This window comes from Oryctolagus cuniculus, chromosome 5, assembly GCF_051225735.1.
Source record: "Oryctolagus cuniculus isolate XC-2025 breed Fujian yellow rabbit chromosome 5, ASM5122573v1, whole genome shotgun sequence".
NCBI classification, from domain to species: domain Eukaryota; kingdom Metazoa; phylum Chordata; class Mammalia; order Lagomorpha; family Leporidae; genus Oryctolagus; species Oryctolagus cuniculus.
Window position 1 is genome coordinate 65,929,581 of NC_142871.1, and position 16,181 is coordinate 65,945,761.

A 16,181-nucleotide genomic window follows, 5' to 3' on the forward strand; every position below is an offset into this window, starting at 1 on the left:
TTCCCGATTTCAAAATGTATTTAAAAAGAGAAAGGAAAGATGAAAAAAAGGAAAACACTTACTAGTAATCAAAACAGTATAGTACTGGAATAAGGATAGACAAAGAGATCAATATCTAAAATACAATTGAAAGTCCAGAAATAAACTCAAGCATCTATGGTCAATTGTCTTTGATAAGGGTGTCAGGACCACTCAATGGTAAAGATAGATGCTTGAGCAAATAGTGTTGGGACAACTGGATATCTATATGCAAAAGAATTAAGTTGAATTTCCTACCTAGCAATATATACAAAAAGTAACTCAAAATACATCAGTGACATAAATATAAGAGTTTAACCAGTAAACTTTAAAACATTTAGAAGAAAACGTAGAGGTACATCTTCATGACCTTGGATTTGGTAATGAATTTTCAGATATGACCCCCAAAAGCACAAACAGTGAAAGAAAAAGTAGATAAATCAGATATTAGAAAAAGCTACAGCCGGCGCCGTGGCTCACTAGGCTAATCCTCCGCCTTGCGGCGCCTCCCCAGGTTCTAGTCCCGGTCAGAGCACCGGATTCTGTCCCGGTTGCCCCTTTTCCAGGCCAGCTCTCTGCTGTGGCCAGGGAGTACAGTGGAGGATGGCCCAAGTGCTTGGGCCCTGCACCCCATGGGAGACCAGGATAAGTACCTGGCTCCTGCCATCGGATCAGCGCAGTGCGCCGGCCGCAGCACACCGGCTGCAGAGGCCATTGGAGGGTGAACCAATGGCAAAGGAAGACCTTTCTCTCTGTCTCTCTCTCTCTCACTGTCCACTCTGCCTGTCAAAAAAAAAAAAAAAAAAGCTACATCCAAGGACACTACCAAGAAAATGAAGACAACTTACATACTGAGAGAAAATATTTGAAACTTATATCTGATACGATATGATATCCAAAATATATAAAGAATTCACACACCTCAATAACAAGACAAACAACTTGATCAAAAAGTTAGCAAAATACTTGAGTAGACATTTATCCAAAGAAAATATTTACTGCTCATGAAAAGATGTTAACAAGCCCATGAAAAGATGTTAATATCATGAATCATTATTGAGAGGCAAATCCAAACAAAGAGACACTACTTCATACCCACTAGGCTAGCTACATATAATTTTTTAAGATTTTATTTATTTATTTGAGAGGCAGAGTTACAGATAGTGACAGGGAGAGACAGAGAGAAAGGTCTTCCATCCGCTGGTTCATTCCTCAAATGGCCACAATGGCTGGAGCTGAGCTGATCGAAGCCAGGAAAAAGAGCTTCTTCCCGGTCTCCCATGTGGGTGCAGGGACCCAAGGTCTTGGACCATCTTCTACTGCTTTCCCAGGCCACAGCAGAGAGCTGGATTGGAAGAGGAGCAGTGGGGACTAGAAGTGGCACCCATATGGGATGCTGGTGCCACAGGAGAAGGATTAACCTACAGTACCACAGCACCAGCCCTCATATAATTTTAATGGAAAATAAGAAATATTGTCAAGGACGTAGAGAAATGGAAACTCTTATTCACTGCTGGTAAGGATATAAAATTGTATAGCTGCAATTGAAAATAATTTGGCAGGTCCTCAAAAAGTTAAACAGAGAATTACCATAGGACCCCCAAAATCCTCTCATGTTGTATACACAAAGGCATTGAAAACTGTTATTCAAAGAAAAGCACATATACAGATATTCACAACACATTATTCACAATGATCAAAAGGCAGATCTACCCAACTGTTCATTAACAAGTGAATGAATGAACAAATTGTGGCATACTTGTGCAATGGAATATTACTCAGGCACAAAAATAATGAAGTTCCAACACGCTACTATATGGAATCATATCAAAAACATTATTCTACGTGAAAGAGACCGGATATACCATGTAACATATTGTATGGCTCCATTTATAGGAAACATCAAAAACAGGCAAATCATGGAAAGTGAAAGCAGATCAGTGGCTCCTGGGGCTGGGAGAAGGGGGACTTGGGGAGTGAAGGCCCTATGGCTACAGGGTTTGCTTGGGAGAGGATGACATATTTTGGAACTAGAGAGCAGTGTTGCTTGCACAACTTTGTATTACTAACTGCCACTGAATTATATACTTTAAAATAGTTCGTTTTATGTCACGAGGATTTTCTCCCAATAAAATAAGTACAGGGAGAGGATGACATAAAACACAGTGCAGCATTGGCAATTACTCTGTAAATGCACATTTGCAGACCCAGATATTTTCATGTAAGTCAGTTTATAAATTTAAAAATTATTAACTAAAAAAAAAACCAGAAGAGGAGGAAGAAAAGAGCAAAAGAACCTATGTGTATGTGTGAAAGAGAGAACAAGAGCTAAGGGGAGTCCAGCGCCATGGCATAGGGAGTAAAGCCGCCTGCTGCAGTGCCAGGATCCCATTTGGGCACCGGTTCAAGTCCCAGCTGCTCCGTTTCCAATCCAGCTCTCTGCTATGGCCTGGGAAAGCATTAGAAGATGGCCCAAGTCCTTGGACCCCTGCACCTGTGTGTGAGACACGGAAGAAGCTCCTGGCTCCTGGCTTCAGATCAGCACAGCTCCAGCCACTGCAGCCATCTGGGGAGAGAACCAGCAGATGGAAGACCACTCTCTATTTCCTCTCTCTCTCTTTGCCTTTGCTTCTCTGTAACTCTGACTTTCAAAAAAATAAATAATCTTACAAAAAAAAAAAAAAAGAGCCAGGGAAACCAAGACAGGAAGAAGAGAAGGATGAGAAAAAAGAGAAGAAAATGAATATGAGAGAGAAGCAGAATAGGAACTATGAGTTGGGTGCGACAGAGTGTCAGTGGGTGGTACAGCAAGGTGTGTCTCTTACAGTGGGCAGTAGTGTGAACTGCATGGCCACTCTGGAGAGCAATTAGTCAGTGGCCAATAAGATGAAAATGGACCTGATCAAAGCTTTACTCCTAGACATATACTTCAGGGAAGTCATCACATGTGTGCCCAAGAAGTTAGGCACGACAACTGGCTTATCATATCAGAATACTGGAAACAACCTAAATAGTTAAGGGGATGGAAATCTTGTTATGTACTAATTTTGTACATTCATTAAACATAATGTTTATACATATATGAAGAGATGAGCTTCAAGTTATTTGATTGTCTGACAAATGCAGTTGAATGCCACACAACATACATCAGTATATGACATCATACTTGTATGTTGCTTACAGAATAAAAAAGGCAAAATAACAAAAAGATGAGGGACATGGAGAAAGAACTGGAGAGGACTATTCAAGGGTTAATAATGAAAGAAACAACGAGGGAAGGAGGGAGGGATGGAAAGAAGGTGGAAAGGAGGGAGAGGAAGGAAGAGAGGAAGGGAGGGAGGCAAGCCAGGTGGATTTGCATCGGAGAGTAGAGGCACAATTGACAAGCAAGTACCTAAATCCCAAAAGTTGAGGCTTGGAGGGGGAACAAGTTGATGTCCACTGGAGGAAAACAGGAAGACCCTAGGAACCTCAATGAAGCTTTGTGACGGTAAGCAGATTGGACATGGTTTAGCACTTCACCTGCTCCTGTGCAGCTTGAGTGCTACAGGTAGACTCCACAGTGTCCCTGTTCAGCCACAGCAGATTCAGTCAAGTGAATATCCCCAAGGACTTGAATGGAGCAAGGCTGTGGACCTCACAACCCACAATCTCTGAAGCAGGAACACATCTGGAAGTCCCAGGGAGCCCGAGACCTTTGCTTCTCTGTGGGGCACCATTCTATCAGACTTCCATCTCATGGAGAATCTGCCGTGATCAAGGCAGGGAAATGCATAAGAAGGCATAAGAAAAAGAAAAGTCAGGGGGCCAACGCTGTGGCATAGCAGATAAAGCCACCGCCTGCAGTGCTGGCATCCCACATCGGCACTGGATCAAGTCCTGGCTGCTCCACTTCCAATCCAGCTCTCTACTATATGCAGTGGAGGATGGCCCAAGTCCTTAGGCCCCTGCACCTGCATGGGAGACCTGCAAGAAGATTCTGGCTCCTGGCTTAGTATCGGCACAGTTCCGGCCGTTGCGGCCAACTGGGGAGTGAACCAGCGGATGGAAGACTTCTCTCGCGCGCTCTTGCTCTCTCTCTGCTTCATCTCTCTCTGTGTAACTCTTTCAAATAAAGAAATGTTAAAAAAAAAAAAAAAAGAATGCAAGAGGGCAACAGGGAAATGCTTAAAAAGAGTAAGAAAAAGAAAAATCAGAACACAACAGGGCAGGAATATGTGACATAACATTTACCAAAGAAGGGGTTGCACACTATGGATGCTTTGACCATTTTGGGATGGGTCAGCGGAGGAATGTGTTAACTGAGTCCTCTGCTTCGGGTGTCACAAGGCTTCGATGAAGGTGTTGTGTTCTGTGTTCTCATCTGGACACCTGACCAGGGAAGAAACTGTCACCAGTCCTCTTGGGGCTGGGTCCCTGAGGTCCCTGCTCTCAACCTCTCCTTGGGTCCCTGGTCTGGGTGCTGCAGAAGTCAACGGGTGAGACAGGATTCAGCCAGCAGATGGAGAATTTTCCAAGGTTATGGAATGAAGAAGGGAGGACTGGCATTCTCCACACCTGTGGGCTTTGAGGAGGGGGTGAGGACCACATCACCCTTTATCTCTGGAAGGGGTGGTGTTTTCTAGGGAGCTCAAACTCCTTTTTTGTCTCCTTCTTTGGGCAGCAGGTTTGTCAGCTGCCCCCTCCTCTGCCACAGGGAGGAGGTCTTAACATGTAAATGAATTATACTAAGGGACTTATGAGGATTGGGAAAACAGGGTGAATCAGTCTAGTTGGGCTGGTCCTGCAGTTTGGCCCTCAGAAACAATTCCCTGCTTTGGTTTCCTTTGCAAGCATGAGCAGCTATCAGGGGAGAAAAACAAGCTACCAGGTGAAAACTTTTGTACTTTCGGATGGTTTGGAGTGGTCACAGTGACAAAACTCCCTCTGGGGTCACTTAGACTGTGGAGAGAACTTACACTGTCGGCTGTATAGGGTGGAGGGCCCTGACTTCTTGCTGCCTGGCTGTTGGCCAGAGGTTGCCTTTTATCTCCTAGTTTTGGGGACTTAACCAACACCGGTGCTTCCCTTCACTGAGCCAGACAGCACTACAGTCTGCTAACAAGCAGGAGCCTTATATAACATTACGGCAGGCGGATCATCCATCCCCTCAGGCATACTAACTGTGCAGAAGCTAGATGGGCCCCAACTCACTCAAGCAGGAGAACTTATCACAGCATGAATATTAGGAGTTCCTGGAAATCACCAGGGCTACCTTAAGATCTGTCACACGAGCCCATCTTTGCTGCTTTTGAGTTTCTTAATTTAAAATAACCCTGAATAGAATCAGGATTCCTGGTTTTTGTTTTTGTTTTTGTTTTAGTGGAGAACACTATTAAATAAGAAGTGGAAATAAGGGATGTGTGCGTAGTCCAGCAGTGAAGACACTGAGTGACATCAGAGTGCCTATGTTCAGTTCCCCGTTCCCACTCCTGACTACAGCTTCCTGCTAACCAGACCCGGAGAGGCAGCAGGGAAGGCTCCAGTCACCTGTGGGGGAGACCCCAACTGAGCTCCCAACTCCTGGCTTCTACTCTTGCCCATCCCTGACATGTTTGGGCTTTTGGGGGAGGGAACCAGGGGATGGAAGCGTGTCTGTCTTTCTCTCAAATAAATTAAAAAACAATTACATTCAAAAATGTTTAAAGACTAAAATCTAAACGTAAAATGGAGTACAACTGGCATCAAAGCTTGTGGGCTTCTCACTTCCCTACCCATATTTCAAATGTGTATGTATTTGCCACGGACTAGATCCAGTTCAGCTGGCTTCCTAACATCTGAGCAAATCCTTGGAATGAAGAGTTACAGCAAAGGCCAGGGAGTCCAGTGGTTTCAGCCATTTATGGGGTTAAGGGTGTGAGGATTTTTGACCCTTAGTTCCAGTCTCAATTAAAGGGGGTTAATTTTACCATCAGTATCCTTTGCTTTTTGGTTATTCGGGGCTTAAGAGCCATTCATTACTCAGTAAGTGTTTGCTATTGGAATCACTCTTACCAACATGGTCACATAAAACGAAAGGGAACGAGAAAGGAGATGAAATCCTTGAGTAAACCCTGTTCCTCACTGGTCCCTCACCCATCACCACTCTGTTTGATCACGAAATCAAAACTCTGCTAATTTCACAGGAAGAAAATACACGCTTGATTACTGCTATATATTGCATACATGTCCTTATTACTGACTGCAGCTTTCTAAACTTTTTTTCCTTTTTCATGATTGCCTATGCCCCTTACCCACTTGTTTCTTGAGACGTCAAATGATTCGAATAAAGACATTAACCTTTCTGGGTGCGACACACCCGAAAATTCCCACTGCCCTCCGGGCCTTCGTCTCTTGGCTTTGCGGTTAGCGCGTGGAGCAGGAGCTGGAAGGGCACGCAGGTATTGCGCACCGCACTACTCGGCCGCGTCGCTCTCTGCCTGGCACCACAGCCTACACTGGGCTTACCGTTTAGCAGAGCACACGACGGGAAGCGCGTCTTTGGAAACTTTGGTCCGCAGTGGCCTCCGGGACTCCCAGCAGGCCTGCGCCCCGGCGGCCACGCCGCCCGCTCTCTGGGGCTGGGGTTGCTCGGGCAGAGCGAGGCGCGGCCACCGCCCCCGCCCGCCTCCGCCGGGCCCTGGGGCGCGCGCCCGTGCCCGGCCCCCGCCCGCGCAGCCGCGCCGCTCCGAAGCCGGCTGCGGTCACGCCGCTTGCCCGGGCGCTGGGGCTTCCGCGCCGGCCAGCCGGGGCCGGCGCACGCGAGTGGGAAACTTCTGCGGGCGCATGGCCGGAGCTCGGCGCAGCGCCGGGGAGGAAAGGTAAGGAGAGGAGCGCGGGGTCGCCGCGGCCGCCGCCTTCCGCAGCTGTGCGCGCCCTCGCACCTGGCGGTGGCGCGGGGCAACTTGGCGGGCGCGGCTGGTGCCCGGGCCCCGCCCCGGGGTGGGGGCTTGCGAGGCCGCGACCCCCGGGCGCCAGTGCTTCGCAGCCGCCCGGCTTTCGCTCGCTGCCCGCGCCGCTCGGGGTGGGCGACGCGGCTCGCAGGTCAGCTAGGGAGCCCGAGAGACTTCCCGGAGAATCTGCCTCCCGGGTCGCCCACAGGTCCCTGTCTTGCTCCGGGCACCTCGCAGCCCCCAAACAGGAGAGCAGAAGTGCGAGGGAGAAACGCGGGTCTGAGGGGCGCAGGTCCCCACCCTAGCGCCCAACTGGGGTTTGTGAAAACCCTGATCCCAGTCAGGCCCTTTGCTGTCTGACCAGGGAGGAGGCGTTGGCGCACCGAAAAGCTCTTCATCAAAGGTCACGGAGACCCGTTTTCTCCGTTTGGGGATCCCCTGTCAAAAAATAAAAATAAATAAATAAATAAAATCTTTTTAAAGAGATTTGTAAATCGCTAAATTAGCCTATCGCCCAGGTCGGTTGAAGTGGTATTGTTTTTGATGATCTGTATTTTAGGAGAGGTTTAAAGGAAGACACCGAATCTAAATACAGCTAGGGCAAAAACTGTTTTAGCCAGCAGACATTTGGCAAAAACGAAGGACTCTGTTTGTAAATAAACGGAAAAGTAGAATTACAAGCCCACTTTTGAACATGTTTCGATTTACTTCCTTCTTTCCTGACTTTTCCTGGACTCCAATACTTCGGTATTTTGAATTTGCAAACTTGCAAATTACAATTGGATTTTAATATGGCCTTAAGAAACTATTGCTGCCACTTCAATTTATGTTTAGTGGCTGTTTGTTCTCCTGTTTTTAATTCTCGGGACTGTTGCATGAAAATATTCATCATGTGAGAGTATAGTAACTTGGTTACTTGTTCTTTCTGGCGTAGAAACCAATTAAGAACTACATGGAACAGAAAATTCAAACAAAAACCGGATCTCAGTTTCCACATTTGCAAAATGGAGAGATCTGGCTCATCTCAGATCCCAGGTGATCCTTGTGTTTTTTTTTTTTTTTCTTTCCTATCCTGAAAAGTCCGTGCTTGTATCTTCAGGAGTTGTGGAAACACATGAGTTGAAGTCCAAAGAAACATAGGATCTGCCCTTGACATTCTAGATGTTTCAAGGGGAGACATTTGATAGCTGAGTTTCTTTAATCCTATCAGTCTCAAAATAGCTGAATCATTGTGTAGTCTGTGCTTCTAAATGGTTACATTCTCTGCTATTAAATAAAAATGCCATGGGAAACCAGAATCCCATACTTCTTACAGCAAAATTGACTGCTAGGGTTGACACAGTAGAGCTCTCATGCCTGTTTATTTTGAAAGTCTCCTGGAAAGATCAAGAATGCTAGGAAGCGTTTGCTACAGAGTATGAGTATACCAAAACAACATGGCAGGCAAGAAATTTCAAAACTGCTTTGGAAAATACCCATGACAGATTTGCAAGCCTACAAATTGAATTGAGTTTTTTTTTGTTTTTTTTTTGTTTTTTTTTTTGTTTTTTTTTGCAATGGTGGTCATTGGAATACAAAGTTCTCACCAGTTAATAAAAGATGAGTATATTGAATCATTGGTTAGATTTTTTTTTTTAAGCGGAAATGTTTCTCCCTTTTTTCTAAATAGTTCTAGGAAAAGGTCTTAAAGTGAAACTTACAAAAGGACTTTCTAAAATAAATAAATGACCCAAAGGTGCTGATTTAAATTACCTATGACAATTCTGGGTACTCCTCCAACCCCAAGAGATACAGGTATTAATTCACACGGATCTCAAGTGAGATCATCTCAGCGTGTGTGTGTAGCAGAATTACAGCCTCCCGTGACTGTCTCACATTGTGAAATTGGCCAGGGTGGGTCATCAAGGAAGAGAATGTGGGGTAGTGGTAGGATGACGGGCAGTTGGCTTAGCTGTCAGAAGAATCCCCACCTCCCTGAGCCTCATTTTGCACTCTGAATGATACTGATTATATTTAGGTTGCTGAGTTTCTGTGACACCTAAATGGGTCAGTGTGATGCCTGAATACAGGGAGAGTACAGCTAATCCTGGTTCCCCCTGTCTTTGAAGGCGTTTGCTTATTGACTGAACAAATAGTAGGCTAAACATCACTTTATAGTTTTTGCATTTAATTTCAAAAAATATATGTGGCAAAATCTTGATAATTGTTGAATCTGGGTAATGAGTATTAGGGGATTTATTGTATACTATGTTCTCTGTTTTTGTTTATGTTTAAAATTATGCATCAGGAAAAAATTAAAAACATAGGCCTAATCCTGCATTTCATTTTAAACTGTAGTTTTTTGGATTAATGAATATTTAAATATGGTTAAAGATAAATTATTTATAGATAATGGGTAGACAGAGCAGGGCAGAGGAGAACAATCCATGGTGATCTTCCATTTTTTTGTGGAATTTCTCTTTATCATGAAAAGATCTAAAGAAAATATGACAATGTTGATATTTGTTCATTCTGGTTGATGGATTTGTGGATTTTTATTATATTATTTCACAGTTGTATATTGAAAGTTTTGAATGAATATAAAATAACATTGTTTTCTATAAAAGTCACTATAAAGAATATAAACAGTACAGATATATAAAAAAAGTAAAAATGGTGTTCTAGCATCCAGAAATATTCCTCTTTAACATTAAGTTAAAACCATTCAGCCGGCACCACGGCTCACTAGGCTAATCCTCTGCCTGTGGTGCCAGCACTCCAGGTTCTAGTCCCGGTCAGGGCGCCGGATTCTGTCCCGGTTGTTCCTCTTCCAGTCCAGCTCTCTGCTGTGGCCCTGGAAGGCAGTGGAGGATGGCCCAAGTGCTTGGGCCCTGCACCCATATGGGAGACCAGGAGGAAGCACCTGGCTCCTGGCTTCGGATCGGCGCAGCACTGGCCGTGGCAGCCATTTATGGGGTGAACCAATGGAAGGAAGACCTTTCTCTCTGTCTAACTCTGCTTGTCCAAAAAAAAAAAAAATCCATTTATCTTTCTAGGCATTTCTAAAAATAGGATCTTATTGATAGAAGATAGAAATCATTTATAAATAATAAGGTTGTACATTTAAACGCAGAGCAGGAGGACATCAGCCAGATGCTCTCTCCCTACTTTGAGTTCCCAGGTAACAAACTGCACCCTCTATTTGTAAACAAATCAAAATATAAGATTTATTTTAAAGATACATAGCCAGTTATCAGCCAATCACTATAAGCCAAGCTTCAGCCAATCACAGACAGCCAATTTATTACACCTTGCTCAAATAAGGCAGAGGCCTGGCTAAGTCAATCAAGTCATTCCTCTGCTTTGGTGTTCAGCTTGTAAGATCTCACTCCTCAGGCAGCCAGGCAGAGCTCTCTGAACTTCTGGCTTTGAGTGCTGCCTGATTCATGAACCATTCTTTGCTCAAATAAGCTCTGTTAAATTTGATTTGTCTAAAATTTTTCCATTAATTGGATAATACCAGAGATGTTTATTTAGTGAAAATTTTTATGATATTTTAACAGATGTACAAGAAACTATAATAAAAGTGAAGGAATTGCTGAACTTAACATTCGTAGTTCTTCATCTTGAGAGAGAGCAAGTCTTAAGTAGGTCTTCCAAATTAAAAGATTCTCAATATATCTTGAGGTCAGATCTTTAAAATATTTATTAGTTTAGATAGTTAGTGGCTTCCTGCTATAGAAGATGAAGCAATGGCATTTTGAGACCAAGGTTTCTGTAGTTTCACTTCTTTTCCCATTCCTTTCATATATCTGTTTTCATGTTGTGAGGGTTCAGAACATCTGCCCTGCACCTTGAAACCCTCTTTGTGGATATTATTTAGACTTAGTTTTATAACTAAGCAGAATTGTGGTCAATCGCTGGTCCTTTTACCTAGCATCTCCAGTGTAAACATAAACATATGGACCTTTCCTCTGGTTAGCTAGATTTTGACACCATGTGTTTGTTTCCAGGAAGGGCTCATTTCCTGTGTGTTTTATGTTTGAAATGTCCACCTTTCATTCCTGCACTTAAGTTGCTGTTTGGCAGGTTGTAACATCTGGATCCCTAATTTCCTCGCCTCACATTACATAGCCCGTGCTCCATTATCTTCTGGCGTCTAATGGGTCTGTGAAGGAGTCCAAGGTTGGCCTCAGAATTTTCCCCCACACAGTCAGCTTGCTTTTTCTGCTTGAAGTTTGGTAAACTTAACTAGGATACGTCATCATTAAACACTATGCGACTTCCTATGGAACCTGGTATATTATTTCTATTGGAATAACCTCTTAAGAACATTTCCCCTTATAAATGATTTTTATTTTCCATTTTATAATTGTCTACTTCAGATGCCAATTGTTCTTATATTGTCTTATCTTTGTTCTCCATATCAATTGCCTTCTATTTGGATTTCTTCTGTTTTCTTATGCATTCACTATGTATAAATTTTTTTTAAAAAATATACTTGATTCCTAAATGAAAGTATAACTTAGTATACACAGCAATAGGTCGGCAGTGAATACTTGGATTCTGACTGGGCTGAATCTTTCTTAAAGAGATTGCCTCCTGCCCCTATTCTTGTAGCTGTGAAATCACATAAAGAGAGTACTTCATGCAGGTAGGTAACAGATGTTGGTTGTCACTGTTTGTATTTTTTCCTGCATTTGAGATGGCTGGGTTGTGTTAAAATTCAAGTTCCAAACACATGTTACATTATAATTGTTCTGGAAGCCACAGTGCATGAATGATAGATAGTATCTTGTTTCCTCTGTTGTTAAAGGAAATTTAATCTCCACAGGAAAAAGTGAGAAAGACAAAAACATTTTTTTAAACATTTTCTTGGAATTGCTGTTATAAGAGCTCAGCTTTGTTTTCTGTTCTTTGTGTTCAAGTTTAAATGAAGTTCTGGCAACTTATGAAAACCATCAGTCAGTTTATTCTCCTTCACTAGTAACTTGGTCAGATGGGAAAGGGAATTTAAGATGAAGATTCTAAGTGCACCATTGGGGTAGGTAATTCCTGATGAAGTTTGCCTGGCAGCAGAGAAAGCTAACCATGAAAAGATGCAAATCTACTCTAGATTTATGAGCTCTGCTAGGAACCTTAGCAGCTCTGAGTTCTCAAGGCTGCAGACTAGCAGCTTTCAGCCAGATCTGGCTCTGGAAACTTTGCCTGCTCACCTTTGCTCTGTTTTTTTGTTTTTTTTTTTTTTTTTTTTAACAGGTAGAGTTATAGACAGTGAGAGAGAGAGACAGAGAGAAAGGTCTTCCTTCCGTTGGTTCACCATTGGTTCACCCCCCAAATGGCCGATCCAAATCGAGGAGTCAGGTGCTTCCTCCTGGTCTCCCATGCGGGTGCAGGGCCCAAGCACTTGGGCCATCCTCCACTGCCTTCCCGGGCCACAGCAGAGAGCTGGACTGGAAGAGGAGCAACTGGGACTAGAACCCAGCACCCATATGGGATGTCGGTGCTGCAAGCAGAGGATTAGCCAAGTTAGCCAGGGTGCCGGCCCCCACCTTTGGCTCTTCTTAACAATATTTGCAAAAATGTTAGTTACCAGCATTTTAAAATTAGAAGAGTCCCCATAAAGTCTAATTCTGGCTTTTCTTGAACAATGAAATGAACTGACAACCTAGGGCTCACAATACTCAGCAGGAACTAAGTTGCCTGTGTGAGTGGGGCACACACATCCTTGTGCCTGTGTGACACTCATGCTTCATGAGTTTAAATGTCAGACCAGGAAGAGATGCCATGTTCATTTGTGTCTAGTTCTGGTGTTTTGTTTTTTAAGATTTATTTATTTATTTCAAAGGCAGATATACAGAGTCAGATGCAAAGAAAGAGAGAGAGAGAGGTCTTCCATCAGTTGGTTCACTCCCCAGATGGCTGCAATGGCTGGAGCTGCGTCAGTCCGCAGCCAGGAGCCAGGAGCTTCCGCCCAGTCTCCCACACAAGTGCAGAAGCCCAAGAATTTGGGTCATCTTCTACTGCTTTCCCAGGCTAGAAGAAGAGAGTGGGATTGGAAGTGGAGCACCTGGGATACGAACCGGCACCTACATGGGGTGCCGGTCTCTAGTTCTGTTCTTCTACTACACTGTGCTGTGACCTGTTTGATTCCAACCTCGAGACACTTTTTTTTAAACAAGTTGCTATGATTTTTATGTACATTTTTATGGTCAGCTAACATCAAGGAGTCTGTACATCAAAGAAATCTAATGAGAAAAGAAATGCTTGAATATTAAGCCTTAATGTTCATCAAAATATTGGTGGAACTAATGTCTTAAAAGAATTTTTAAGCTACAGATAAATTCTAGTAGGTATTGTTGACAGATATATTAAACATTCACTATTAATATGTGCAATGATATTAACCTGGTGAGAACTTGGAAGTTCAATGTGCTAGTAAAAATCTTTACATGGGATAACTCAACAAAAGGAAGAATTTTAGTGATTGTTTAATTAATGTAACAAATTATTTAAAGAAACAGTGAATTTTTTCATTTTGGTGAAAAATGTCCTTATATTTAATTCATTAAGAACATGATAGCTTTTAATGAAAAGTACAAGAATTTTGATTTATTTTTTAGGCATGTTTAGTTTTGTTGCTAAGGATTTGAAAAGGAAAAAAAATACTTCCTATAGATTAGTTAATCCCCAGATAAACCTTTAAACCTGTTCTTTGTTACCCAGAAAGAGACATACTAATATGTCATGTGTTGGGCAGGCATCTGGCAGAGCTGTTAAGATGCTGCTTAGGACATCCACATCCCATCCTGAGTGCCTTGGTTCCAGTTCCGGCTCCACTTTGAGTCCTGCTTTCTGCCAATGTGCAGCAGAGGGTGGCCCCGTTACTTGGGAGACCCGGATTGAGTTCCCAGCTCCCAGCTTCAGCCTGGCCCAGCAGTGATACACAGGTCAACCAAATAAGAGGTTACACACAGGATGAAAATTTCAATTGTGGGGAATGGTGTTGTAGTGCAGTGGGTTGAGCTGCTGTTTATGAACCTAGCATCCTATGTTTGAGTGCTGAGTCAAGTCCTGGCTACTCTGCTTTTTTTTCTTTTCTTTATTTTCTTTTTTAAGATTTATTTATTTATTAGAGAGGCAGAGGCAGTGTGAGAGAAAGAGAAGTCTTCCATCCACTGGTTCACTTCCCAAATGGCTGCAACTGCGGGAGCTGGGCCGATCTGAAGCCAGGATCCAAGAGCTTCTTCTGGGTCTCCCATGCAGGTACAGGGGCCTAAGGACTTGGGCCATCTTCTACTGCTTTCCCAGGCCATAGCAGAGAGCTGGATCGGAAGTAGAGCAGCTCAAACAGGCACCCATATGGGATGCCGGCAGTACAGGAGGCTGCTTTACCCGCTACGCCACAGTGACTGTCCCTGCTCTGCTTCTGATTCAGCTTCCGGCTAATGCAGCTGCGGAAGCAGCAGAAGATGGCCCAAGTGCTTTGACCCATCACCCATCTGGGAGACATGGCTGGAGCTCTAGGCTCCTGGCTTCAGCTTGGTCAAGTCCCAACCATTGTGGCAATGGTGAATCAGCAGGTGGAAGATCTCTCTGTCTCTCCCCATCTCTCTGTCACTTTGCCTTTCAAATAAATAAATAAAATCATTTTTAAAAATAAGATTTCAATTTTGATGAAACAATTATATATTATAAATTCATACTTCCAAGGAGAAAAAGATGCCTGGGGATTGAAATCTGGGAAGGGTAATAGTTTTATTTTCTTTTTTTTAAAAGATTTATTTATTTATTTATTTATTTGAAAGTCAGAGTTACACAGAGAGAGAAGGAGAGCCAGAGAAAGAGAAAGAAGTCTTCCATCCGCTGGTTCACTCCCCAATTGGCTGCAACGGCCAGAGCTGTGCTAACCAGAAACCAGGAGCCAGGAACTTCTTTAAGGCCTGCCACGCCGGTGCAGGGGCCCAAGGACTTGGGCCATCTTCCACTGCTTTCCCAGGCCATAGCAGAGAACTGGATCAGAAGTGGAGCAGCAGGGACTCGAACCGGCACCCATATGGGCTGCCGGCACTGCAGGCAGAGGCTTTACCCGCTAGCTACAGCACCACCCCCAATAGTTTTCTTAATTTAAAAATAATTTGTTTATTTGAAAGAGAGAGAAACAGAGTGCCTATGGGTAGGACTGGGCTGGACTAGGGCCAGATGGGTAAGACTGTGGCTGGGCTAGGGCCAGAGTCAAGAATTAGGAACACAATCCAGGTTTCCCAAGGTAGGTGGCAGAAGCTCAATTACTTGAGCCATCAACTGCTTCCTCTCAGGGTGTGTGTTGCAGGAAAGCTGGAGTCAGGAGTGAAAGCTGGGAACTGAACCCTGGGCACTGTGATGTGGGAAGTGGACATCTGAATGCTCCCTGCCAAGGTGACAGTTTTTTGTCCCATTCTCCAGCACTTCCCAATGATTCACAAACTGTAACCCTTCCATGCCACTCCCCTAAGCAAGCTTTAGGTCTTTTCTAAAGCTAAGTGTTGTGTTTCTGTATTTTTAACACTTAATCTTGGTAAAACTGTGCTGATGTTTTAATTAAATTCCAATCTTGTTAAAAATGTGCCACTGATGAAAATTTTAAGTGTTATATCCTTAACTCCATTTTTTTTCCATAAGCCCTGTGGTTTTTATTGCACAGTGCAGTGATTTTTTAGGATCACATATGTTGTGTTATAGCAGAATTGACTCTAGTTTATTAAAAGTAGCATAGAAGTGCCACTAAATGTCATATCATTGAGACAAATAGGGGTGATACCCACACCTGGCATTCTCTGCACCAAGGCAGTTCAGTGAGACCAAGGGCCTAAAGTGGCTCCTCTGGGCCAGGTGTGTGGCCCACTTGGTTATTTAGCCAGAAGAAGGAAAAATAAATGGTAGTTGTTAATTACCTGTATCATACATGACCTTGTTGGAGCTGTTCGCCCGAAAGGAATCTGAAAATTTGATCAAATTCAAAAATGAGTTCATTTGTAATAAAGGGAAATACGTGTGTTTTCCATTGATATACATTGAGAAAGACTGCTCGCTGTGCTGAGCTTCTATGGCATCTTTCATCAGAAATCTCCCTTTTGTAAACATACTGCATGATGTCATAGCAGCTGCTCAAGATGGGATGGCATCCGCTTGTGCCTTTAACCAGTCTCAGGATGTGGAGGAGTCAGAAGACACTGAGCAGAGCCTGGGAATTATTTAAAGCAGTCAAATGGCAAGCTTGAGAGGGAGAAGTTT

The 16,181-nt window shown here is 43.6% G+C and overlaps 1 protein-coding gene and 1 long non-coding RNA gene across 7 annotated transcripts in view; one reads left to right on the forward strand and one right to left on the reverse strand.

The window, feature by feature from the left end:
• Positions 1-7,625, reverse strand: part of LOC103349858 (uncharacterized) — a 118,923-nt gene extending 111,298 nt beyond the window's left edge. Inside the window, exons 1-2 of the long non-coding RNA XR_016233504.1 lie at positions 7,608-7,625; positions 6,505-7,054 (exon numbers count right to left, since the gene is read on the reverse strand). This is a non-coding gene — a long non-coding RNA (uncharacterized LOC103349858). The remainder of the gene's footprint in view (positions 1-6,504; positions 7,055-7,607) is intronic.
• POPDC3 (popeye domain cAMP effector 3) overlaps positions 6,623-16,181 on the forward strand; it is a 54,069-nt gene continuing 44,510 nt past the window's right edge. For 2 of the 6 annotated variants that reach the window (XM_089332814.1, XM_089332812.1), the window contains exons 1-2: positions 6,718-6,857; positions 7,864-7,964. The gene's annotated coding sequence lies outside the window, so the exon portion shown is untranslated. Of the gene's footprint in view, positions 6,858-7,863; positions 7,965-16,181 lie in introns of all 6 variants that reach the window. The other 4 variants (XM_089332813.1, XM_089332811.1, XM_070073748.1 and 1 more) reach the window with 3 other exon arrangements.